Here is a 27,521-nt window from a genome sequence, read left to right on the forward strand (position 1 = left end):
AGTTAATTCCCATTTCTCTATCACTACAATGAGTTTTTCAGTATTAATGTGACAAAGAGTATAAATCAAAATACTCTGTCTGGCATTTTAAGCTCTACTTAGTGTGCTTCAAAAGGGAAAAGTGGAACAATTTAGAGTTCATCAATTATATCACATTAAATTAGCCTCCATCATTGGCTTGGCTCGACAGCCTTCATCTATTTTAATTTACGACAGAAAGGACAGCCAAGTACAGGATAGTAGCAAAGACACGGTCAAATGCAGGCTCTGTCTTCTTAGTTATAAAAAATGCCTTGTTTTTATAATATTAAGATAGGCATTAAGATAAAGACCTCTAACTCAAATGACATTCCAAAATAGCATATCATATATGTCATAATATTTACATTAATAAAAGTAAATTATAATAGAATTCTGTATGTAACACACATAAATATTTTATTGATTAAAAAAATAGGCCAGGTACAGTGGTTTATGCCTGTAATCCTAATACTTTGGGAGGCTGAGGCAGGTACATCACTTGAGCTCAGGAGTTTGAGACCAGCCTGGGCATCATGGTGAAACCTTGTCTTTACAAAAAATACAAAAATTAGCTGGGTGTGGTGGTATGCATCTGTAGTCCCAGCTACTCAGGAGGGTGAGGTGGCGGAATCACTTTAGCCCAGAAGGTGGAGGCTGCAGTGAGCCATAATCACTCCAGCCTGAGGAATAGAGCAAGATCCTATCTCAAAAAAACACATAATATGCTTGTATGTAAAGTATAAATTCCAACTGTGATATTCTGTTAACATGGCAGAATACATTGGTTCTTTAAACAAATTTACAAGGAAAAAAACACACTAAAAAGTGGGGAAAGGGCATGAACACTTTTCAAAAGACATACATGTGGTCAACAATTACATGAAAAAAAGCTCAACATCACTGATCATTAGAGAAATGCAAATCAAAACCACCATGAGACACCGTCGCACACCAGTCAGAATGGCTATGACATAGTTTGGCTTTGTGTTCCCATCCAAATCTTATCTCAAATTGTAATCCCCACATGTCAGAGAAGGCGCCAGGTGGGAAGTGACTGGATCATGGGGGTGGATTTTCCCCCTTGCTGTTCTCGTGATAGTGACTGTGTTCTCATAAGATCTGATGGTTTTAAAGTGTGGCATTTCCCCTCCCAGCTCTCTCTCTCTCTTGCTCTGACATGTGATGACTGTACCTGCTTCCCCTTTGCCTTCTGCCATGATTATAAGTTTCCTGAAGCCTCTCAGCCATGTGGAACTGTGAGTCAATTAAACCTCTTTTCATCATAAATTACCCAGTCTCAAGTAGTTCTTTATAGCAGTGTGAAAGTGGACTGATACAGGCTATTATTAGAAAGTCAAAAAATAACAGATGCTGGCAAGGTTGTGGACAAAAAGGAATGCTTATACACTGTTGGGAGTGTAAGACAGTTCAACCATTGTGGAAGACAGTATGGAGACTCCTCAAAGACCTAAAAGTAAAAATATCATTTGATCCAGCAATCCTGCTGCTGGGCATATACCCAAAGGAACATAAATCGTCCTATTGTTTTGTTTTGGTTTTTGAGACAGGGTCTCTTTCTGTCAACCAGGCTGGAGTGCAGTGGCACGATCTTGGCTCACTGAAACCTCTGCCACCCAGGCTCAAGCAATCCTTCTACTTCAGCTTCCTGAGTAGCTGGGATTATAGGCACATACCACCAGGCCCAGCTAATTAAATCATTCCATTATAAAAACCATGCACACATATGCTTATCACAGCACTGTTCACAATAGCAAAGACATGGAATCAACCTAAATAAGCATCAATGCTAGACTGGATAAAGAAAATGTTGTACATATATACCATGGAATACCATGCAGCCATAAAAATTGAATACAGTTGTATCCTTTCAGGAACATGGATGGAGCTGCAGGTCATTATCCTTAGCAAACTAAACTAATGCATTCATTCTTCAACTATTGTGATGTTACCATTAAATGGCTGGGAATAGTCAATGACTTTCTTATTATTTTATAATCTTTATCATTACCTAAGCATCAACAGGTAAATGTTCTTTATTTTTATTCAATTTAATATCCTTAGCATTTTCTTTGTTTATAGTATAGAAAATGATGATATTGTTCTAATATATAAAGTTATCAACATAATGAATGTGCAATTCATACTGAATGTAGATTACAATACAAATCACATTGACTCTTCATGGGTTTTAGAATGACATCATGTTAGGTTTAAAATATCGAAAGCTTGGACTGAATGCTAGGACATTCAAATAATAACTTACCCATTACTAATTTCACCTTCCATCTTTGAAAAAAAAGAATGTTGAAATATTATTTATAAATACTTCATACTTTTCAGAATAAAACTCCTATAAAAATAAGCAGTAGTATTATCACATTATCGAATTCCAGTGCTGTTTAAATTCCTAACTTTGATAATGGCTCCTTGAATTTGGACCTGACTGATGAGCATAAAAAATTCTCCTTCAGATTAGTACTATATAGCCAAAATTGAATTTGGGAGAACTCAGGGTATTGACAATGGTCCTTTTCTAAATTAATAAAGAGTTTGGAATTTTTCTTTTTTGTTTTTCTTTTCTTTAAAAAAATGTGTTAGTTGATCTTTCTCTGAGCACCGTTTTGAAAGTATCACTTCTTATTTCATGAAAATCAGTATTCTTTTGATATTTAGGAAATATTAACTAAATCCAAACCATGTTTCTCAACCCCTTTTATCTCTAAGGATTCATAAAAATGGATGAAGATTGTGTGTGTGTGTGTGATAACATTTGTAAAAAAAAAAAAAACAAAAAAAAACAGGAAAAATATAATGCACTCAATCACTTGAAATTGCATTTCTACCATCCTCCACCCTCCCAAAATAAAGCAAGAAAAAGTGAATCTATTATTTAGGCTAGTCATAGAAAGTGCCTTATTCCCACCTGGGGAAAAGAAGCTTCATTTTTATAGTATCATTGTGTTCCACTCACAATTTTGTTAGTTGTATTGAACATCAAATCATGTTTAAATAAGCTTTAGTACTCTCCAAAATATCATTTATTTGCTATCAAGAATCTAAAAGGATGTCAGAAATAACATCCAGTATACACAAAATGAATATAGCAGTATCTGTGTCTTTGAAAATGTATTTTATATATAAATTCAAAAGTCATGCTTTGCATAGCTGTTTACATTATGAGAAGTTTTAACACTGCTACCTGGATTTTACTTTAATCAAGATATTTGTCTAGTATTTACTTCCTAAGAACTCATCCACATTAGTTCCATATTAGAGCATCCAACGCCTTTCTATAATAAATTGTATGTATTCAGAACATGCTTTTACATATTTTTATTTTTTGAATTCATATATGCCTATATTTTTCAGTAACTTATTACTATAAATATGAACATATTTGTAAACACAACCAATCACCAGACAGGTCTAGTTTGTATACACCGATATAGAGTGGGAAGTGAGTGTGTGTGTGCGTCTGCATGGACTGTGGGAGTAGAAGTGAAAAATAGGGAAGTTATGTTTGGGAACAGAAAATGGCAAACAGAAAGAGGCATAGATAAGGAACAAGTACTATGATTTAGGGATTATACAGGGGTTACTATACAGATAGTCATTTGGTATTATGACTTCATACTATATGGATAGTCATTTGACTAACATTATATTTTCCATTCATAGGAGAATTAAAAGCCAGTAAGCTTCTGGCCCCTTATGCCTAGCACCCTGCTGTCAAAGACAGCCATGTGATGTTTAATTACGTTTCTGGTCAATGATGGACTGTATATATTATAGGGCTCCCATGAAATTATAATGGAGCTACCCTATGTAGGTGTGCCCAATTTTTATCTTACATAAGGCATTATTGCATTTTTACTCTACTTAATTTTTATATTTAGATACACAAATACTTATCATTGTGTTCTAGTTGTTTACAGTATTCAGTACAGTGACACGCAACACAGGTTTGTAGCCCGAGAGCAATAGGCCATACCGTATAGCCTAGGTGTGTAGTAGGCTATCCCATATGAGTTTCTTCAAGGAAACTATGATGTTCACACTATGATGAACTTGCCTAATGAGGCATTTCTCAGAAGGTATCTTTTCATTAAGTGATGCATGATTGTATAGCGTTTTTAATGTTGAACTTGTCTTACATTTCAGCTTGTGAGTAATTTGGTTTGGACAAAAGATACGGAAGCTAACAAAAAGATGAAGCCAATATTCTATAGAAGAAATGTAGAACAGCCATTGGATAAATAAATTTGTCTGGTTCAATAGCTCTGCTAAATCTCAGCCAATATTTGCTTACATGAAATAGTGATGCATTTAGAACTCTTAGACTATTGGTAACAACCTGAATTTAAGTCTCATTTCATTTCTGCCCATAATAGGATATTAAAACAGAAATATATGTAAAAACATTTTTTAAAAAGTGGTTACCTTTCAGCCATTTAAATAGTAACAAAACTATTACTATATATAATCATAAAGGGGCTGGTGAAATGCCCTTATTTGAATGAAATCTTTCCTTTTTATTGTGTTACATATAAACTTATCTAATTAATTTAGGGAAGAATTTTCCACAAAAATGCTCTTCAGTACATAAATATATCAAATATCAGTGATCTTGCTCAGTGCCTTTTTAAGGATATGGCAACTTGGAAGCAATGTCGCCTATTATAAAGAGGGACTTTGCATTCAAAAGAGGTTTTGAAAAAACAAGGACTCTTCTTTACTCATAGGTTATATCTTTGGCCAAATGATAATGATCTTAGCATCACACATACGTTGAACAATAAGCTAGAAATATTCTGTTCTAAAATATCAACGTCTTCTACAACTATGACTTGTTTTTTATAACTATTTTCTACATATTATTTATACTGGATATCAGTAGGTTAAAAATACATTCTAAATAAGTAAATAAAATGTTTTAAAAATACATTCTATGAATCTCTTATAGGATTATATTTCATTTTGTTTCAAATTTTTAAAAAATTATTTTATGGATTTAGGAATACAAGTGCTATTGTATGACATAGATATGTTAAGGGATCATTTTTAGAGTACTAGAACAATCTAACATCTGTTGTCAAGTTAAACTTTTCAGGGCCCATAGGCTCATAAATGTAATACAGTGACCTTCACCTGTAATGTACCTAGAACAATATATGCTTTGGGTTCATGGCTCCTGACTGAAACTTTGTATACTTTCAATGATATATGTCAATTTATTCTTCCTGCACAATCTTGTTTGCTAATCATTATTCCTGAACTCCTGCTTTACAAGTCAAAGAATAAATAGTTCTGTGTGCAATTAGATCCTCAAAGCAATAGGGTCCCATCACGCACCTATTAGCTTCACACATTATTAACAAGAGTTCAGTTGTTTAATAGCCAAAACTTTGCCTTACTATAGTTGGAGGAAATAGTTTTTCTTTAATTTGTTAAAGAATTAGGGATTTAAATTGTATTATTTGATTCAACTCTAGGAAAAAGTTTCAGAACCTCACCACGTCAAAACTGCCTCAATGGTGAAGAATTTTATATTTGGCTTTGTCAATGATTTCTTGGAAATGACACAAAAGAGCACTGGCAACAAAACTAAAATTCTCAAGTGGGATTACATCAAACTAAGAAACTTCTGCACAGCAAAGGAAACAATCAGCAAAATGAAAAAGCATAGTTTTGGAGAAAATATTTGCAAACTATGTATCTGGTAAATGACTAATATCCACAAAATATAAACAAAATCAACAACATAATAACAAAAACAACAACAAAATTTAAAAATGAAAAATAAGAAAAAAGAAAAGAAATTAAAAAATGAACAAAGGAACTGAATCAATTTTTTATTTTTTTTCCAGACAGGGTCTGCCTATGTCACTCAGGCTGAAGTGCAGTAGCGTGATGATGTCAGCTCACTGCAACCTCTGCTTCCAGGGCTCAAGCCATCCTCTCAACTCAGCCTCCCAAATAGCTGGGACTACAGGCATGCACCACCATGCCCAGCTAATTTTTGTATTTTTTGTAGAGAGGGAGTTTTGCCATGTTGCCCAGGCTGGTCTCCAATTCCTGAACTCAGGTGATCCACCTGCCTTGGCCTCCCAAAGTGCTAGAATTACAGGCGTGAGCCACCACACCTGGCCTGAATAGATATTTTTTCAAAGAAGTATACAAATGGCCAAAATTTATATGAAAAGGTGCTCAACTTTAGTACCCATCAGGGAAATACAAATCAAAATAATGAACTATCACCTCATACCTGTTAGGATGCCTATTACCCAAAAAGCAAAAGATAATCAATGTTGGTAAGGAAGTGGAGAAAAAGGAACCCTTGTACCTTGTTTGTGGGAATGTAAATTGGTACAGGCACTATGGAAAACACTATGGAAGTTCCTTAAGGTTAAAAATAAGAACACTGGTTCAAGTGGGCTAACTACAGACATTGGACACCTGTTCTCTCCAGAAGAAAGCACCAAAATTATGAATAGATAGTCATACCTTGAATAGAACATCTCTACTGTGGACTGCTGCAATTTGAGCAATGGGAGATTTCTTATACCCACACAAATCCTGACACTAGCATAGGGAGTGATTTGCAGGGTCCATCAGGGCAATGCTCCAGAAAGAGGACTTGCACATGGTCACTCATTCCTGTCCCTGCCAAGACATAAGCAGCAGCAACAGCTGAGCACACTTGTGAGGGCACAGTTGCCATGGGACTGCATCCTGCTCTGGGCATCATAGCCCCAATATCTCTACATCCCATGAGCCCCAACTGACATCTCTCAGTGTCCACCCAGAGAACTAAAGTGGCACAGTGTTGGCTGGATCCAAAGATTCTGCAGAGTCCCCAATACTCTGGTCCAGAGGTCTCCAACCTCTGGGCCACAGACTGGTACCTGACCATGGCTTGTTAGAAACCAGGCCACACAGCAAGAGATGAACAGTGGGTGAGCGAGCATTACCACCTGAGCCCCACTTCTTGTCAGATCCGCAAGGGCATTAGATTCTCACAGGAGTGAGAACGCTATTGCAAACTGTGCCTTTGAGGGATCCAGGTTGTGTGCTCCTTATGAGAATCTAACTAATGCCTGATAATCTGAGGTGGAATAGTTTCATCCTGAAAGTATCTCCCCACCTACTCATCCCCATCTGTAGAAAAAATGTCTTCCAGGAAAAATGTCCCGGGTTCCAAAAAGGTTGGGGACTGCTGCTGTAGTCCACAGGGAGCACTATTACCTGGGGAAAGGATGGTACAGCATACCATCCTTGAGGCAAAGGAAACAAAGCACATGCTTTTCAGAGGTCAAGACCTCTATGTCTGGGACTATGAGAAATGACTCTGTCTCCAGCAGTAGTGCAAATTTTGTACTTGGCCTTGCAAGCAGAGAGTGAGATCCCCTCTCACCAGCAAAGTGACCTCTCTGCTAGGGCTCATATGTAGGGAGTAGGACACCTTCTTTCCCTCTGCACACTGTTACAAGTACAGCCACTGCTGCTGCCACTGGAGGCTGAGGTGCATGAACAGAGGCTGCCTGTGTGGGGCTATGAAGGGCAACTGTGCTCCCACTGATGGTGTGGCCCCAGTGTCCAGGACAGTGTGTGACACGCAGGGTCCCTCTCCACCTCTACAGCACCATTGCTGCAGAGAGCAGGACAGCCTGAGAGACATGTGTCTGGGGCTATTAATGGTGACCCCACACTACAGCCACTATCAACACCAGTGCACACTGATCAAGACCCAGAGATACATACTTTCCTGGCCCACTGCTGCCACTACCAGCATCCAAGCAAGCAGCCACTTAGAGGCCTAAAAATCAGTCTGTCTGGTCCTGCTAATACTGGTGCCAGTGTATGTTGCTCTGTGGCCCAAGATCAAGCATGCTTGTCCCACTGCTGCCAATATGGGCATAGCAAGATGAGGACAGTTCTAAGAGGAAAATTTCTTTAAGCAAACGCAAATGAAAACACAACATATGAAAGCATAACATACTTTGTTTGTGGGACACAAAAACAAAGCAGTGCTAAGAGGCAAGTTTTTAGCAATAAATGCCTACATAAAAAAGCCAAAAAGATTTCAAATAAACAATCTAATAATGCATCCCAACAATCTAATGATGCATCTCAAGGAGCTAGAAAAGCAAGAACAAACCACACAAAAAATCTGTAGAAGAAAGAGCCAAGTTGGAGGCATCGTATTACTTGACTTCAAAACACATTATAAGGCTATGGTAAACAAGGCAGCATGGTATTGGTATAAAAACAGACACATAGACCCATAGAACAGAATAGAGAACCCAGAAACAAATGGAAATATTTACAGCCAACTGATCCTCAACAAAGCTACCAAGAACATACACTAGGAAAAGGATACTCTCTTCAATAAATGGTATTGGGAAAGCTGGATAACTGTCTGCAGAAGAAGGAAACTTACACCCCTATCTCTCCTCATACACAAAAGTAAACTCAAGCTGGATTAATGACTTAAATGAAGACCCAAAACTATAAACTACCAGAAGAAACATAGAAAAAAATCTTTAGGACATTGGTATAGGCAAAGATTTTATGGCAAAGCCCTCAAAAGCACAAGCATTAAAAAGGGGGCGGGGGGATCATCCTAAATTTAAAAGTTTCTGCATAGCAAAGGAAACAATCAGCAGAGTGAATAGACAACCCTTTGAATGGAAGAAAATATTGGCAAATTACTAACTGACAGGGGACTAATATACAGAATATATAAGGAATTCAAACAACTCAACAGTTTCAAAAAAAAAAAACTCATTAAAACATGAGAAAAGGACATGAATAGTTGTTTCTACAAAAAGACATAAAGATGGCCAATGGGTATATGAAAAAAATACCCCAGCATCACTAATCATTAGGAAAATCCAAATCAAAACCACAATCAGATACCATCTCACTCAAGTTAGAATAGCTATGACTAAAAAGACAAAAAATAATAGATGCTGGTGAGGATACAGAGAACAGGTAACTTATATGTTGTTGGTGGGAATGTAAATTAATACAGCCACTGTGGAAACAATATAGAGGTTTCTCATAAAACTTAAAGTAGTCCAACCTTATAATCCAACAATCCCGCTACTGGGTATCTATTCAAAGGAAATCGGTATATCAAGGGGATACCTGGACTCTCACGGTTACTGCCAGCACTGTTCATGATAGCAAAGCTATAGAATCAACCTGCATGCTCATCAATGGATGAATGAATAAAGGAAATGTAATATATATACACAATGGAATACTACTCAGCCATAACAAGGAACAAAATCATGTCATTTGCAGCAACATTGATGGAATTGGAGGACATTATGTTAAGTGAAACAAGCCAGGCACAGAAAGACAAATACTGCATGTTCTCACTTACGGAAGATAAAAGACTTGATTTCATGGGCAGAGGGAATAAAACCATAGATACCAGAGTCTGGGAAGGGTTGCAATGGGGACCAGGGGAGTGAATGAAGACAGGTTGATTAGGGGTAAAAACATACAGTTAGATAAAATAAGTTCTAATCTAATATTTGGTAGCAGGCTAGGGTGACTATACTTAGCAATAATATGATGTATATTTGAAATAAGTACAAGAGAGAACTTGAAAGAATACCAATACACTAAAAATGATAAACATTCAAGGTGACTGATACCCCGATTACCCTGAATTGAACATCACACAATTTTTGCATGCAAAAAACACTTCCATGGACTCTGTAACTATATAAATTATTATATATCAATGAAAAGGGAAAAATTAAAAATAGAACTATCATTTGATGGAGCAATCCTGCTTCCAAAGGGGCAATGAAATTAGTATCTCAAAGAGGTACCTATATTCCTATGTTTATTTCAGCATTGCTTACAATACTAACAACCATGTTCATGTCCAACCTAAAGGTCCATTAAATTTGAATGGATAAAGAAAATGTGGTATATACACACAATGGAATATTACTTAGCCTCAAAAAAGAAGGCAATCTTGCAATTTGCAACAACACAGATGTACCCAGAGGATATTATGCTAAGTAAAATAAGCCAGACACCAAAGGACAAATACTACATGGTACCACTTACATGAGAAATCTAAAATGGCCGAACTCATAGCAGCAAGAGAGTAGAATGGTGATTTTCCAGGAAATGGGGGAAGATGAAAATGGAGAAGTGTGAGTCAAAGTGTACAAAGTTTCAGTTAAGCAAGATGAACAAGTCCTAGAGACCTACTATACAACACAATTGTATGTATAATTATAGCATAATGTGTATAATGATAAAGTATTATATACTTAACATTTTGCTACAGACTAGATTTTACATTGCGTTATGTAAAACATCATAATCCAAATCAAAATTGCTAACCATCAGGAAAATCCAAATCAAAACCACAATCACCTAAATCAATAAATAAATAAGGTGGAAGGAAATTTCTGGAGGTAATGAATAGGTTTATAGCATAGATTCTGTTGATGGTTCCTTGGCTGTAAATATGCACAGTTTTTTGAATATGTCATCCTTAAATATAGTGGTTTAACAAAACTTTATATTATTACTCAATAAGGTGCTTAGCCAACTTCTACTCCAAATGTAGTAGTCAAGGTTTCTATCAGTTTTTTAATAGGTGTAATGCAAAATGATGGAAGATAACTTGGATATCAAGCCTAAGAGTGTGAAACATGAATTAAGCGACTCATTTGAAACATGACTCCCTAAAAGTAATCATATATTTGATATGTGCTGGTTTGGTTAGCTGACTTGAAATCTGTTCAGTTTACAAATGCTCATTGAGCACCTATTAATGTGCCTTGCAAACGTCATACTAAGTAATAGTGATGAAAAGATAAATAAGATAGAGTATCTGCCACTTAGATTTTACATTTTAGGAATGGGATTTTGTTAGTGTTCTAAAAACGCAGATAAATGAAGGTTAATAGCAGGTCCTACCAAACTCTCTCATTTTCCCATAAAGACAAAGGGTAAATCTTTCACACTTAGAAAAAGTCAGACTGAGGTTTTTAAGTAGGTGTAGCTCAAGAAATGGTGAGGCTAGAATTCTCTAGAACTATCTAAGGAAGCAGAGTCTTTTGCTGTAAGGAACCATTTGCAGTACTGTACTGTTTTCTTTCTCAAAAGGCAATGCTTCATCTTCAACCATTTAAACGTGGATGTACTTTTTGCTTACAGTGTGTCATTAATAATTCAGAATTTAGATAAAAATAGCACTTCCTTCTGAGAAAAGAGAATAAATACTATTCATATTCAAATAAAATGCTAAGCTATTTTAAAAACGTTATTCAATTATTGGATAAATAATAAATAAATAAATAAATTATAAACATTGTTCTAATTTTCCTAAACATCTATAAATAAAGTTTGTAGAGGATTCTAGAGTTCTATGTACGGTAACTCAAAAGTGAACAAAAATTAGAAATAATATTTCATATTTAGCAACTATTTATTTTTATTTGAAACAGAACTATCGAGAATCTCATCATTGTGCATTTGGTATATGAAGAAGTTTTATTTTAAGAAATATTTAAAATTTAATAAAAATTTTGATACTTAAAATACATGCAAAATATAATATAGGCATCAATTGTATTCTTGGACTTAACAAAAGCACCAAAAGCCTAGTCTAATATTAAAGAATAGGCCTTTTAAAACCATCAAATAAAAATACAGATGATATTCAATGACAATATTCAATCTATTGTAGCAAATAGGTATATTTTGTAAAATACCTTCACATTCAATAACAATTTCATGTCTACAAAGACTGTCTATGACTTTGAGGTACTATAACATCTATAAACATAGGCTTTCCTACTTTTAAAGTAATTTTGGCATAAGATGAATGATCTAAGTGGATGATTCACACATTTTGGATTTCACAGACTAGTGATGATGACAGTAACTTTAACTCTTTATGGAATACTTACTATATGCCAGAACTGCTCTGTGAGTCTTACATGTATTATCTAATTTTATCTTAACAATCCACAAGGTAGTCATTATTGATATTTCCATTGTATAGATGATAAAATGATATCATAAAGATGCCAAATAACTTGTCTTAAGTCATACAAGTAGTACATGGCAGAGTTGATATTTAAAATAAATTTAGAAATAAAGATGAATAACTGACAGAGGAGTTCTAACTTCTTGATTTTGCTACAAAAGGGTATTTTTAAAATCTCAAACATCACTATTTTATAATAATTTTGTGGAAGACATCTGAATCACAACACAATTAGACCACAATAATTAACTGAAATTAACTTAGCTTAATAAAAAATTTTATTATCCTTATTTTTCTAATTGCACAGTAAAAACGTAGTCATAGGCCAGTACCCATCCATGGATTTATGATTGGAAATGGCTGACATACTCCAAATTGCTAATTCTATCTGTGTATAACTACTTACTTCTTACATGTTGAAATTATTCTAAAAGAAACATTATTTTAGAATATACTATATTCTGTGATGACAGCCACAAATCAATTAAATTAACACAAAAATGAGCAAGATTAACATTTCTTAAGTATCATAACATGCTAGCCATTTAGATATATAGTGTGTAATATACAGATATTACACTATATGTGCATTACACTATTTAGTCACAATTTGGGTTGAATTACCTGATTCAATTTATCCAACAACTCTGTAATGAACATATAGTCATTCTAGTTTTTGGAAATAAGGATACTAAGATTCAGGGAAGTTAGATAATTAACCCAAGTTTATTGATACAGTACATAGTGGAACTTTTCTAAGGGAACTTTTACTCAAAAGCTCATATTTATTTTAAATTATGCTACATTATGGACAATAATGAGCTCTATTTGAACAAAGTCTCAGTAATACTATTTCTTAATGTAAATATCCTGAACCAAAGCTGTTTAAAAAACCTTAGAGATATAAAATTGTTGGGGGGGGGGGGAACCAGAAACTTTTTAAATTTGTAATAATAAATAAATAATTAGAAATGTTATTACAAAAAATGCTTGTAATAACATTATACACACACAGGCAACACAGTGGATCATTAGACACATAGAGAAAAATATTTCTTGCTATACTTCATATTCAAGTTGTAACATACCCTCAAAATGCATTGATTGATTTTGGAGGACCCAAGATAAATTTGCAGAAATATCTTTTTAAGAACATAAATATGCCGGGTGCAGTGGCTCACGCCTGTAATCCCAGCACTTTGGGAGGCCAAGGTGGGCAGATCACGAGGTCAGGAGATCGAGACCATCCTGGCTAACACGATGAAACCCCGTCTCTACTAAAAATACAAAAATTAGCCAAGTGTGGTGGCGGGCACCTGTAGTCCCAGCCACTCGGGAGGCCGAGGCAGGAGAATGGCATGAACCTGGGAAGTGGAGCTTGCAGTGAGCCGAGATCACATCACTGCACTCCAGCCTGGGCGACACAGCGAGACTCTTATCTCAAAAAAAAAAAAAAAAAAAAAGAACATAAATATTATATACTATATACTAAAAAAAAAAAAAAAAACTAGAAAGTTTAAATTATAAGCCCTTGCTAATGAAAAAAATATAAATTGTACAGAAATTACCAGGTATCTAAAACAATTTTCCTTTCAATTAACAACTACTAGGTAATAATTAATACAGAATAACAATAATTTCTGGATATGGAAATAATTACCATAAATAGTATACTGATACTATTCCTAGAAGAGCTTATGATTAGACAAAAATATGTGTATCAAATATCTAGATTATTATCTCACAATCTAATTGGGCTAAAACAAATACGGATCAATGAAAAGTTTCTTAGGCAGAGCTTATTTATATGCTATGTCTATGCTTATACACTTTTTATTAATGTGTATGCTATTTATACTAAATCTTTAAGAAATAGCTTACATAAATTATATCAATTCTTTGAGGAATAAATTTCAATTTGCTTATACAAATTTCAACTTAAGAGTTTGTTTACATGGTTCTGTAATTCTCTGTGATTCATCAGAATTTTAATTATTTGCACTCTCTGGATTTTGGAGGTAAGTTTGGGTTGAATTTTCCAGCACTACAATTTATGTTATAAAATCTTAGTCATGTAATTTTATTGATACGTTATGTAGTCAGTGAGGCTGCTGTGTGGTTAATATCAAAAGGTTTAAATATATTAGGCATGCAAAGAAAAAAAAAATGCTAGTTCTCTTCTTCTTCCCATATATCTTGCTTGTAGGGTTTCTATCAACACAGAAAGCATATTCGTTTTCATTATCTAAGAGGATCTTCAGAAAAACTCTCTAGGTATAGAAGATAGAAATAATCCTTTCCTTACAGAAAATGAAATTAATGTTTGAGAAATTAAGTGGCAATAAATTCAATACTGGAAAGCTTCTTTATCATAATAAAAATTATATAAATGACAGTGTCTTTTTGTTTGGTCTTCCAGGAAGCTCAGAGTCAAATATAAAGTTTAATATTTGCACCTCTGTTGGTCCAGAATTCCATGAAATAATTGAAAAGATATTTTAATATGGAATAACATACGTGTTGGTAGACAAATATATTTAAATTTAAAATATAACTTAATACATTATATCCTTACATATAATTTAAGATATATTAAACACTTTACCAATTTATTTTACAAATGTCATTATTTTACAAACACTTTAGTAATGCTAATATGTACTTAATAATAGCTTTATGAGGAAAGTTTTATGTTTCCCTACTCCCCTTTTACAGAAGATGAACTCGAATCTCTGAGAGAATACGTAACTTGCTTAAAGTTACATAGCTAGAAAAGGCAGAACCAGAATTCAAATCCAAGTAATCTCAGTCTAGATTCTGTGCTTTTAATCTCTTTCCTAATACTGCTTCTGTTGTGATACTTTAAAATGTAGTTTCTTGATGAAACTGTGACTTAAGGTCTACAGCTTCTAAGAGCTAGCAGTTGCCAACTATTTTGTTCCTTTAGAGGGAGATTTCCACTGGTGGAGGCACAAGAGCATACAGGTAGGAAACTGGCTGGTTCTTCTCCTATCATCATCATCATCATCATCATAGATATGCATTATTATCTATTGAATGTTTACTATAAAATAGGCACATTTCTATACAGTTTACAAATAGGCATTATTTGGTTACCATAGCAACATATGAAGTATATATTCCTTTTTGTTTGTTTGTTTCGTTTGAGACAGCATCCTACTCTGTTGCCCAGGGTGGAGTGCAGTGGCGTGATCTTGGCTCACTGCAACCTCTGCCTCCACACTGGTTTCAAGCAATTCCCCTGTCTCAGCCTCCTGAGTAGCTGAGATGACAGGAACCTACCACCATGCCAGCTAATTTTTGTATTTTTAGTAGAGATGGGGTTTCACCATGTTGGCCAGGCTGGTTTCGAACTCCTGACCTCAAGTGATTCACCCGCCTTGGCCTCCCAAAGTGCTGGGATTACAGGCATGAGCCACCATGCCCGGTCCACATTCCTTTTTTTTTTTCTATTTCACAGATTAGGAAACAAAGGCACAGGATCATAAGGTAATTTGTCTAAATTTACACAGTAAGTTGTGGAACTAGGGTGAGACCTGTGTTCAGTTTATCTATCCTGCTAATCCAAGGGAACAAGAAAGGAAAACCCAATAGACTTATTTTCACAGCTAGAGTAAGAACTGGTGTTAGACATTTATCAAGTCTAAAACAGTCTAAAAATAAAAATCACTACAACAATAAAGGGCTGCACACCAAGTTCACACCTTGTTTGACCATGAATCCTTTACTTTTAACCACTGCATTGTATTTCAGGATCAATTTATGGTAATGTGTTTCAGAAAAATTACCTACATTTCTTTTACATGTCACCTTTCTCCTTACACAGTAAAAACAGTTACCAATATAACCAAGAGCAGTGGTTCTCGAAAAGAGGTGGTGGGTGGGATGGCGTATTAAAATTACATGAACGTTCTTTTTTAGTTATATATTCACCCAGGTAAATATGTGAGAATGAATGACCGACAGTGAGGCAAGGGAGAAGAGCAGGAAAAAGATCTATGTAGCTTGGAGAATTCTCCTCAGTTGACTATGACATGATAACTAATGAGTTACAGTCTCACAACACAAATACACTCTCAAGATGATTTAATTTGATGATCTAATAAAAACACAACCTTCTATCATATGGAAGGAGACTAGTATACAGTTGGAATTAAGAATGTGGTCTTTTGGAGTCAGACTGCTTGGGTTTGAATACCAGTCCTGCTACTTTTTGTGTGACACTGGGTCAGCTGCTGAACCTACTGCTATCAGTTCTGACATCTTTAAAGTGGGGATAATAATTTTACTGCCTCATTGGATTATTATGAGAAATAAATGAGATAATGCAGGTAAAAGTCCTTACATGGTAACTCAATGAACAGCATTATTACTATAGCACTTTGTTCAATACTTACTCTGTATTAATTTTGATCTATTAACTTTTCAAGGACTTAGTCTCTAATTAACACATGACATAGAAGGACCAAACAAATCTATTTTTAATAGTCCTATTAATTGACATTCAAAGCTAGATTTTAAATCCTTCTATTTTGTATATGAGAAAGATGTATTCATCATAATCCATTCCCTAGTAATAGCAGAATCCCATTCCACATGTCTGGAAAGAGGTATGCAATGTAAATTTTGATAATTTAAAAAGGGATATTATTCATAGACTGCCAACTAAAGCAGAACCACACTAGACTTCAAATACAGATACACTATAGGTATAAATCATTTCTCCTGAAACACAAAAACTGCTATGCGAGGTCAGACAAGTGTTCTCACAAGTCCATCATTCAGTCTAATAAATGTCCCAAGAGTCTCCCTGTTAAAGAGTATGGTATTCACATGATTATCTTTCCAAAGCTCAAGGATACACTTCAAGGATACCATTTGTTTTCTAGAGTCCACTTAATATATATATATAGCTACTGCTTTGAATACATCTCTTTCGTGAACGTATTTTAAAATTTGTGTCCATATCATTCCTTAATGTGTTTGATAAATATATTATTAATCCACTGAAAGAAGAATTAGTTTTGTTTATCTGATCTAGTCTTCCAAGACTTCAAAGCTCAGGATTCCTAACAGCTCTGGAACTATAGCCTTAGCAAATACATACAGCCGTTAATTTACATAGACTTTTCATAACTGCATATACTTTAATAAGAGTTTTCTCTGCAGAAGAGACTGCAATGCTCACCAAATATTTCATATGATCCCCTATAGTTACTAGGCATCTTCAAATTAGGCAGGGCCATGTAACTAATTTTGCCAATAAACTGTGAGTGGAAATAACATCTATTAATTCTGGGTCAAAGCAGAGAAGATGTCAACTCTCCATGCACTCTCTCTACATCTGCTTTGGTGATCAGTGAGGATCTAGATGTGGCTCTTCTGTTAGCCTAGGTCTCTGAGTAACTAGATGGAAGAGAGAACCTTTGCTGATCTGTCTTACATATGCCTTAGAAGTGAGATATAAACCCTTGTCATATAAAGCCATTGATATTTCAAGGTTAATTTGCCATCACGGCATAACAAAGTCTACCTTGACTAGTCCAGAAATTGGTATCAGGAGTAGAGTGCTGCTGTTACAAAAACCTAAACTACGTGGCATTGACTTAGCAGGCAGATTATGAGAAAATTGATACTGGAAGCTGAACAGCTAGCAATCTATGTTATGCAGTACAAAAACATTTGGTTAAATGTTGTCTTTGATGAAGTGGGAGACAGATCACATATCTCATGTGTTTAAGTTCTAGGAGAAGATAGTGGAAAACAGAATATTAGTAGAGTATGTTGACTACTTTTAACAGGGTATTAAGGAAAGACCTTTAATCAAAAAGTAATGTCAGTTTGCAAAGAGAAATGAAATGGAATTCAGAGAGTCTAAAAATTTGAGGCCTTGCAATTTTGGAAAAGTTAACTACTGAAGACCCTAAACAGTAGCTGAGAAAGACTTTGAATGACAGAGGCCCATTAAAATTTAATCAGTACCAAAGATATGATTAAAGGTATAGCCTTCATGCCTATTGTTAAAATTGTTGAACTCATTATGATGTCTCAGGGCAAATACCAAATTAGGGGTTATTACCCCGAAACATTTCAACTGGATAAAATGACTCAGGGTAAAGATCAGAATGAAAGTTTAACCTTTCCACAGAAGTCAGATAGTCTCAGTGTAACTCTCACTGAGTCTAGAGAGTGAAGCATGGGGAGGGAAAGCAAAGCAATACAGCAGATCTGAGAATTACATCTCTAAAAAAAAACCTGCAGGCAGGGTAATTGGCACATAGGACTCACTGTAACCAAACAGATAAGAAACTCAGTGAGTTTCAGAGAGGGTTGTACTGCAAAAGGAACAACAAACTTGTAATTAAAACAAAACCAACCAACCAAACAAACAAAAACTAGTACTGTTCAAGACTTAAAATTACACTTGGGCTACCAACTTGCTTTAAGCAGGAAGTAGGAAGAAAATCCTTCAATGAAGCCCCCAAGTAAGGGATATTCCACCACATGTACTTCAGATATGGCCAAAGAGGATAATAGAAAAGAAGTACCTTCCAGAGAGTACATGCCATGCAGGGACTCTAGGAAATAGTAAGGGAAGGACCTTCTCCCAGGCATCAGGATCCTTCACTTTCACAATTACTGCACCTAATAGTGCCTGCCATTTTTCCCATTTTTGAATGGAGGTTTTACACTGTTTAACCTATTCCTCTTCTACCATTGTCTATTGGGTATGGAGTGAGGAGATACTTTCTTTTATCAGTTCATAGGTTTCGGGACCAAGAAAGCCAAGTCAGAACATATTGTGCAGACTGTATCATATGACCAGATTTCTAAACTTGAGCCAGTTGCAGTGACTGGATGGGACTTTTGGGTTGTTCTCCCTTGCTGGCATCTATGATATGCATATGACATCTTTAGTGACAGAAATGATATAAATAACCTACAGGCACTTACAGCATTTGACTTAATATTTAAGTTCCTTTTGGAAGGAGACAGATAATATAAGATAAATATAAACTTTTGTCTTTAATGCTAATACTTATTATTATGCTATGTGCATAAGAATGATTATAGGTATTCAAATGATATTAAACACAGTTACAAACTGTTTCCCAAAACAGAAGCCAGAACTGAGTTTACCTAATGAGCAGAGTGGTAATAAAAGAAAATGTAATGATGATTTACTTTTCTTCAGAGTTTAATTCATTTTAACTACTCCACATAAATTTTTAAAATATTAACAAAAGTGGGAGAGTTCATTTCATAATCAATTTTATAAAAAGATTCGTAGTTTATTTCTTACCCTATAGAGATTGGTGTTTATTGTTCAGTTGTACTTATATTAGTTAAATCATAGAAATGATCCTTAATTTTTGTACATGTACAGTGGTGTACACCTGTTTCTTAATGTAATGTTTTAGCTTGATGTGCCTGAAGAAATTTAGTATATGAAATAATGCTTGGTAAAAGCCAATAAACTCACTTCCTCTCTTTGTTGAATTATTATTTTTATATCATGCTTATTTATTGTTACATAAATCAGTCAAAGACCGCTCCTGTATATTGGTCCATAGATTGTTTATTTCTTCACAGTAGGCTGAGACCTGGTAGTTCAAAAGTAAACCTGCACCAAACTCAAATTTTCATTCGTTTCACTATGTTTTCAACATAGACTAAATAAGTAGATATTTAGGTAGTTAGAAGTAGCCTACTTTGCATACCCCATGAAACTGTGCCCAATATCTCCTGGCCCCAGGCTATAGATAAGCCCTGGGCTATAAATATGTCAAGCCACTGATGCCCTTTGGAGCTCTCTGATGAAGAGACTCAATGTAGTGCTGCTGAGGAAAATCATTTAGACAGGTAAGCCCCCTCCCTATCCTCCCCCTCCTCTGGGAGTTTCCTTGCTGTATTAGTCTGTTTTCATGTTGCTGATAAAGTCATACCCAAGACTGGAAAGAAAAAGAGGTTTAATTGGACTCACAGTTCCACATGGCTGGGGAGGCCTCAGAATCATGGCAGGAAGCAAAAGGCACTTCTTATATGGCGGCAGCAAAAGAAAAATGAGGAAGAAGCAAAAGCAGAAACCCCTAAAATAAACCCATCAGATCTTGTGAGACTTGTTCACTATCATGAGACTAGCATGGGAAAGACAAGCTCCCATGATTCAATTACTCCTTGTGTCCCTCCCACAACACGTGGGAATTCTGGGGAGACAATTCAAGTTGAAATTTGGGTGAAGGCACAGCCAAACCATATCACTTGCCATCCTCCCCTACTGAATGGTGGCTCCCATGCAGTAACTTCTGGACAGTTCCATGCTATGAGGGACTTTTCTGTATGCAAACCTGTCAAAGTGCTAGCAAAATAAAGCTTATGTATGCTACCTCTACCTGTGGCCGTATCTTTTTCATTGACTAGCCCTGAAATTCCTGGAACCCTTTATATTTGCATTTAGAGCTTTTAGCCCATGAGACTACATATACACATCAACAGCCCTCTAGTGACTTGTTTTCTTTTATTCATTCTTTCATAAATGCATTTATTCAACAGATATTAACCAAATGTGTACTATATGTAAGACACTATGCTGAGTACTCAGAAATAAGCAAGTAACGCTGCCAGAAATAAAACCAAGTACAGCAATGGAAGAAGTACTGTAAATAAGAGGTATGTATCAGGAAACTTAAACATTTGTTTGTCTTTTGTCTCTTCTTTCTTTAACTGAGACGTTGGTCATGGGTGTTGTAGAAAAAACACAAACTCAGAAATAAGTTCCGTATTGAAGCATATCTGACATGATGTTCCCTGTGAGTGTCTCCATTCAACAGATGCTGTAAGTAATCAGCCATCCTGCTCTGCTTGTTTATCCATTTCCTGTCCCTCTTTCTCCACTGTTACTCTTTATTTTCATTCCCCCTCCACTCTATATGCTCCTTTCCCCCTGACTTATGTTTGCCTTTTCTTCATCCTTTTTTTAAAAAATACATTTGACACAGCATAAACTGGACACTAGATGTTAGAAAGTTCAGAACTGTGTTCTTAACTTCATACTTACTGGATCATAAATACATAAACAGATACAATTGTAGATAATACAGATAGACATACCGAATATAGACAGAGATCTCAGTCACTCACTCCAGATTATATACAACAAATCTGCTGTTTTTTCTCATTTGGAAAGTGAAGCTGCATGTGGATTAGAATTACTTAGATAACTGAGTATATAATTCTACTAAATTTTGCATATAAGATATATATTGCAGACTGTTATGCCAAGGTATTGCTGAATAAACATCCACTTCTCCAGAAGTATTATTGACTGTTTTCTTTAATGAGTTAAGCTATGGTCAATCTCTAGTAAAATGTACAACATCTTTGAAACAGTTTTTGTGTTTTCTCCTGCCATGATTACTGAGAAACTTGCTTTCTTTAGTTTTTGTGATTAAAGTTTTGTGCATCACAACATCCTTCCCTTATTGTCACTGTATATGGTTTCATATGCTAGAGTAAATTTCGTCTAACATTAAGAATTATCCTTAGGAAACTATAATTAAATGGACTGTTAACTTTTGGCTATTAACTATATATATTATTATTATATATATAGTTAACTATTATATATACACACATATATAAATATATAATATAATATAGTTAACTATTATATATGTGTATATATGTGTGTATATATATAGTTAACTATATATATAAAATTAACTATTATTAACTATTGGTTAATAGTCACTGAAACGACTATTAGATTTTCTTTCCAGATAGATTGATTTGCAAAACTTTGCCCCGTGTTATTTAGGAACAACTACAAAGGGCTTGGAACTTCCTTTCTTGCTGAGAGCATTGCCAGCACAGCTCTGGAGACAGACAGCCTGGGATCCTGCGATCTTGACTTACTGTTTTCTAGCTCACTAGCTTTTTGACCTTTCTTTATGCTTCATCTTTAAGATATGAGCATAATAATAACCTATTTAATAAAGTTGTTATAAGAATTAAATTGAATATATGTAAAGTATATAAAAGACTATCTGGCACACAGTAAGCAAACATTAAATATTACACCATTATTAAAAACATCTTGCCAGGTATGTAATCACAGTGAGTACCCGAGTAGAAGTCCTATGGCCTTCTGCATTTTTCCATTCTTATTTGCTGTAATAAAAATAACTGCAGTGAATAAAATGAACACTGAACCTTGGAAGATAGCATGCCTAGAGAAATATCTGTTAAAAGGACCTTCATTACAATGTATTTCTAGAGAAGCAGGAACATAAGGCAAGACAGAAGCTCCTAAAATGTCTGTTTGGCTTAAGCAGATAAATAATATACACCATGACAGAACATGAACTTTTCTTCTTCTTCTTCTTTTCTTCTTCCTCTTCCTCCTCTTTTTCCTCTTCTACTTCTTGTTCTTCTTCTACTCCTTCTTCTTCTTTTTTAAGAGACAGGGTCTTGCTCTGTTGCCCAGGCTGGAGCTGGAGTGTGCAGTGTCACAATCATAGCTCACTGCAACCTTAAACTCCTGGGCTCATGAGATCCTCCACTCCCAGCCTCCCAACTAGCTAGGACTATAGGCTAATCTTTTCAGTTTTTGTATAGATTAGGTTTTGCTATCTTGCCCAGGCTGGTCTCCAATTCCTGGCTTCAAGCAATCCTCCCACCTAGGCCTCCTAAAGTGTTGCAATTACAGGCATGAGCCAGCATGTGCAGCCCAAAATGAGATTTTAAATGCATTCTAAACTGTGTGTAGGTTCAGCAGAAATAAGTAAGTAGTTCGTGTTCTCAAGGAACCCACAGTCTAATGGAGAGAGAGTAAATAGAAATGAACACAAACTATCACTAAGGTTTTAGAGAGAAATGTATCATATTTGGCGATACAGTCATGACATATTTCATAAAGAGGTGGTATTTTAACTGGGTTGTAAAGGCTGGGTTGAATTTTGATGAACGGAGATAATTTACGTCATTTTATGCAAAGTTGCTAGCATATGCAAGAATCACAGTGGTCTAGAAATACAGTCCATTTTTTTAGAAAAGTGAGATTTGTGGTGTGGTTGGAACTTGTGAAAAATAATACATGTATGACAAGCAAAATCAGATTTGAAAGGCTTTGCATTCCAGGCTAAATAATCTGAATTTTCCAAGAATATCTCTTTCGGAGAAAGTCTATAAATGGGCAAATAAACAGTCAAGTACTTAGAAAAAGTTCACCACTAGACTCGGAGCTCCTTGAGAACTGGGACTACATCTTATCTTTGTACTCCCAGGATGTAGCTGACATGCAGTAGAAGCTCAGTAAGTGTAATAAATCAATGATTAAGTAAAATGGAATTTTTAAAAAATGAAGAAAGTATATTATTCAAGAATAGGCCAGGTAGTAAAATAACTCCAAAATCTCAGTGGCTTGCCATAAGAATGTCTATTTTTCACTTACACTACATGATGTCTAACATAGGTGGGCAGGGCTTTCTCTTCCACATAGTGACTTAAAGATCCAGGCTATCTAAAATTCTGACATCAGAAATGTCATGTTTATTCATACCTGATCTTCTCCGTTATGGTTGGGAAGTGAAATTTATCATGAAGCTCATAGCTTACTCTTCAAGATAATTACTTGGTCTCAAATAACTGCAAAGGGCCTAAAAATGTGAGGGTGTGCATAGAATATTTGGTAAGCATTATTTCATTATTGTCTCTGCTGCAATATATTATTCTGGTCATCGAAGATCTCTTTGCTTTCTCCTTTGCACATAAAGACCTTCACTCATAAGTCTAGCACCTGAGTTGGGATGACTTGGAGGCTGGGCCCAGTTAGATATATTAAGTGTAGTGTTGGCTTGTAGACTTTTTATGTAGCCTGGGGTTCTGACAACATGGCAGCTCCCACGAGGAAGCACGCTGAGGGGGAATTTTCCAGAGAGACAGTGTTACAGAACAGTACACCAAGGACGAAGCTACACATTTTCTGATCTAGCCATGGAAGAAACACAGATGACTTCTTTTGCATCCCAATGGTTGTAAGTGAGTTGGTTAGTCCACATTCAAAAAGAGGGGAATAAGATTACCTGTTTATGGGGAAGTAGCAAAGTCACACTACAGAAGAATATATGGGATAGGAGATATTGTGGCCATTGCTGGAAAACATAAACTGTCACAGATGTTGAAATTGGTTATATTAATTTGCTTTACTTTTATATTACCTAGTGTTTGGTTGCATATAGTTCTTGATCTTAACATAACTGTACTTGACTTAAAAATCACTGGTACATATTAAGGGTCTCTCCTACCATTCCAATCATCTTTACCAATGGAGGTACCACTATTTTCTAGAAAATGCTGCTGTCACTGGGACTCAGATGCCTATCTGATATTGCAGTTCAGCAACCCTTACATGCCAGCTATTACTGTAGTTGCTTCTGACTCTGGGATTTGCAAGATGCTCATGGGGCCAGTTGCCCATCAATGGTAGACTGGATGAAGGAAATGTGGTACATATATACCATAAAATACTACACAGCCATAAAAAAGAATGAAATAATGTCTTTTGCACATTTATTTTTACTTCCCTTAAAGGAGGGCCACTATCTCACTCAGATTTGAAACTACTGTCTTAAATAGGATCCTAAATTCTGACCTCCCAGGGACAATCTCAAACACCTGCTGGGTATCTCCATCAGAATGTCCTGGTAATACTTCAATATCCACAAGCTTTACTGAACACTAGAAAACAACACAAACTTCTGGGACATGTTTTAGTAAATAAAGGGACCATATTCATTCCTAAAATCAGTATGATAAAAGATGAGCTGGATTGGATATGGGAGTGGAATAAAGGGAAATGTGGCAGGATTTGACAATGAACTAAGTTGCTAAAACAAGATGTGGTGAGGGTGGAGGAAAAAATACTATAACGTCATACACTGAAGACATAGTTATTAGTTTACTATGAACATAAAACTTCAATGTGTATGGAGATTCAGAAAGGAAATTCTTTTGCCTTTTTTCTTTTTTCCCCCAAATGAGATAGAAACATTAAGATTAAAAGTAATTTAAGAAATACAAAAATTGGCCAATGTAACAACTTAGTAAGTTGGTGAAATTAATGACAGATAATTAATCTTTTTGTAGTAATAAGGATCATACATAAAAAACACTTTCTGTAATAAGAAAGGTTATTATTTTGAAAATCTAAATCTAAGAAGCCTATATTCTTAACTTCTCAATGTTCAGCTTACATTTGCCTAACTTAATACTATTGCCTTGGGCTATTTTTATCCTCTTAATCATTTTCTTTGCACCAGTCCAAATGTTTTCCACTTTTTTATACATTATATTCTAAAACACTGTAATTTAAGTTTCAATTTATGAGACTATAAATATCGAATTAATAGAAGATGCTTCTATGAGTAATTCCTAAAATAAGTTTTGTTCTTTCAAAAGGAATACAATAAGTTGGAAAAAGAACAGACTTCGGAGGCAACCTCAACTGAAATTCCAGCTCGGCAACTTCCTAGGTTGTTTAATCTAGGGCAAGTCACTTAACCCCTGAGCTTCCTTTTTCTAATATTAAAAGTAAGGCTATCAATATCTACCATGTTTCAAGTTACTGTCAGGGTTAGATCATATAAATGCATTTAGAATATTTCCTGCCTGGGCATATATAAATGCTAGTAGTAATTGGTTTTATCATTAAAAGTATAATGTGTATATACAATTATGTTATTTGTTTTTCTTTCAATTATTGACTTGTTTAGAGGTTGTGACCAATAATATTTACAATTAAAATGTTATTTAAAGTGAATATTATGTAAAAATCTAGTGGCAGTGTCCCTGTATTTTGTTCATTTCTTTATAAATGTGTATGCAAAATTTATTGGGACATCTGGTTTCTCTCACCTTATGGGCAGTGTCAAGATAATATCATATCCAAAAATAACTCTATATACCCACAACTTCAACTCAAATAGATTGAAATGAAATACGGAAGTTCAGAGACGCTTTCTTGGGATAAGAAGAGAAGGGTACATTACTTACAAACAAACTTCATAAAAAACCTTTAAATCTCTTGCCTCAAAGATCCCTTTCCTTTGGAGGCTGCCCTAATTGTTCCCTGCCAAGGCAGTGGTCTGGCTGCCCTCACCTATCCCACAGATTCTATTACTCATGCTGTCATCTTTGTCCTTACCAAACAACCTGATTAGGGAAACAGTAGAACTCTTTCAGATAGCTTGAGGAGAAATGTAGATACTTTCCTTGATAGATGTCTTTCCTCAACTAGTTGAAGAATCTCAAAGACAAGGCAGATCTAATCATGATTGGAATGCTATCAAAATGTGTAGCGCAATAAATGTTAGTTAAAAATATCAAATATTTTTCCTTTTTCTTATATAGCACTCAGCCTATTGGAAATCTTTTATATTAGAAGCATCTACTCTATCCATTGCTTTTTCTTTTCTTCTCTTTCCTTTAGGCTGTATTCTGGAGTCTATCTTGGAGAGTAAGGATGAAAAGGAGATACAACTGAAATCTGTTAATTTTGACATTTATTAATAGTTCTTAGAAAAATACTTGATAGAAAATTTGTCAAAAGGCATTGGACAAAAAGAAGACTTCTAAATCATCTTTTGGACACCATGGATCTGACCTCTAGGTTGGATCACTTCTGCCAAATGCAGCCTGTGTTTCACGACCACACAGTCCTTCTGAGACTTGGCTAGAAATCATCATCCCTCTCCCTAAGCATGTACATCAGCATGTTCTGCAGTACTCCAACCCCACGACCACAGAATGCATATTCAAAACCAATTGAATCCTTAACCTCTTCAGTAGGATAAAGGTAGAGTGGCTTCAATAATACTGCTTTTTATTTCTGTAATATTTTCAGCATCTAAAGTGTTTAATCATTATTTCTCATATTTGATTTTTATACTAATCACAGAATTAGCTGACAAAGAAACTGTGAGTCACAAAGGTAAGAGATCAACATAGCAAGTAAATGGCAGTGACCTTGACCTGAACTCAAGTGTTCCATACCTTATTGAAACACAGGGCACTCTCTCCTTCTCCCTCTTAAAGAAATATATTTTATAGTCAAATCAAGGTCTTCATCTCTAATCAATATAAGAAACAGTAAAGTATCAACCTTATATGCTTTAAAGAGTAACATGTATATGGCACCCACAAAATGGGCTGATTGCAAAGAGACTACTTGCTTAGTAGTTAAGAGAGTGATTTACTTTGTCTTGTTAAGAAAGTGTTAGAGTCTCTAAGACTAGAGACATTACTCACCAAAGTTATTATTAAAGTCCCAATATATCATATATTATGAAGTATTGTAGAATATGTTATATATAAACTTAAAAATGCAACTTAAAATATCAAATAATGGCAAAAGGATCCATTGCATTCT

General features: G+C 35.1%; 1 protein-coding gene and 1 long non-coding RNA gene across 7 annotated transcripts in view; one reads left to right on the forward strand and one right to left on the reverse strand.

Moving 5' to 3' along the window:
- Positions 1-26,714, forward strand: part of LOC139356180 (uncharacterized) — a 131,149-nt gene extending 104,435 nt beyond the window's left edge. The window contains exons 3-4 of the long non-coding RNA XR_011607622.1: positions 20,648-20,764; positions 26,583-26,714. This is a non-coding gene — a long non-coding RNA (uncharacterized lncRNA). The remainder of the gene's footprint in view (positions 1-20,647; positions 20,765-26,582) is intronic.
- The window catches only part of LOC105467216 (attractin like 1), an 882,222-nt gene that overhangs the window by 275,637 nt on the left and 579,064 nt on the right, over positions 1-27,521 (reverse strand). The gene's annotated exons all lie outside the window — the stretch shown is intronic.

This window comes from Macaca nemestrina, chromosome 9 (genome assembly GCF_043159975.1).
Source record: "Macaca nemestrina isolate mMacNem1 chromosome 9, mMacNem.hap1, whole genome shotgun sequence".
NCBI classification, from domain to species: Eukaryota; Metazoa; Chordata; class Mammalia; order Primates; family Cercopithecidae; genus Macaca; species Macaca nemestrina.